Source organism: Orycteropus afer, unplaced genomic scaffold, assembly GCF_000298275.1.
Source record: "Orycteropus afer afer isolate SDZICR_OR568_19922 unplaced genomic scaffold, OryAfe1.0 scaffold19973, whole genome shotgun sequence".
Taxonomy (NCBI): domain Eukaryota; kingdom Metazoa; phylum Chordata; class Mammalia; order Tubulidentata; family Orycteropodidae; genus Orycteropus; species Orycteropus afer.
In genome coordinates this window covers 1-1,295 of record NW_006941560.1, presented here as the reverse complement: position 1 = coordinate 1,295, position 1,295 = coordinate 1, and the positions used below count along the sequence as shown (strand labels likewise).

General features: G+C 42.9%; 1 non-coding gene across 1 annotated transcript; it reads right to left on the bottom strand.

Moving 5' to 3' along the window:
- Positions 1–78: 78 nt before the first annotated feature.
- On the bottom strand, positions 79–149 carry TRNAG-GCC. Its single transcript has one exon. It is a non-coding gene; the product is annotated as a tRNA-Gly (tRNA).
- Positions 150–1,295: the final 1,146 nt, after the last annotated feature.

The following is a 1,295-nucleotide window of genomic DNA, read 5'->3' as shown; positions in this document are numbered from 1 at the left end:
GGGTTTGAACCTCCAGCCTTCTGGTGAGCAGTCAAGTGCCTTAGGCACTATGCTACCAGAGCTCCTAAAAGCAAGGGCTGCATTGGCCAGGAATCGAACCTGGGCCTCCCGTGTGGCAGGCAAGAATTCTACCACTGAATCACCAATGCTGATGAGAGATGCAAATCAAAACAATGATGAGATATCATCTCACCCCAGCAATAATAGCAAAGTTCAACAGGTCAGAAAATAACAAAAGCTGATGAGGTTGTAGAGAGATTGGAACTCTTGTGCACTGCTGGTGGGATTGTAAAATGGTACATCCATTGTGATAAACAGTACGGTGTTTCCTTAAAAAACTGAAAATAGAAGTACCATTTGACTCAGCAATTCCATTACTAGGAATATATCCTAAAGAGTTGAGAGACACCAACACCGCATGAACAAACATATGTACACTTATGTTCATTGAGGCACAATTCACTGTAGCAAAGAGATGGAAACAACTTAAATGCCCATCAATAGGTGAGTGTGGATAACCAAATAATGGTACATGCCCACAATGGAAAACTATGCTACATTAAAGAACAATGAGGGATACGTGGAATCATCTTACAATGTGGATGAGCCTGGAGGACATTATGCTGAATGAAATAAGTCAATCACAGAAGGACAAAAATTGTATGAGCCCATTACTATAAAAAGACAAAGAAGGGTTTGCTTGGGAAAGGGGACTCATTTTGTAGGTTACTGGGGTGGGGAGTGAAGGGAAGGGATTAATTCCAGGCTAGTTGGGGCCCATATGCTGACATGGGTAAGGGGAGGGATATATGGAAAGAAATTGTGACCATCATGATAACATTAGGAAAAGGGAGGACACCAAATTGTACATATAGGAAATAGATGACAGATGCTAATAACAATCAATGTGTCCACAATACTGCATTATTGTTAACACCAAGCACCAGACTACAGATAAACACATAAACATCTGAGAGAATCAGATGAGCATCAGTGAACAGAGGCACACTCTAGACCAAGGATAGATTCAGTGCAGGCTAATCTTGTAATCTTTGAAGCAGCAGTCAGGACATTAGAAGATGTGTAGCATTGGGAAGGTTAACTGCGAAGGAAATGTTCCAAGTGCTGAGGAGCAAGGATGTCTCCCTGAGGACTAAGGTGCACCTGACACAAGCCATGATATTTCCAATTGCCTCATATGTGTGTAGGGGAGCTCTGGTAGCATAGTGGCTAAGACACTTGCCTGCTAACCAGACGGCTGGCAGTTCAAACCCACCAGCCACTCCTCGGAAGGA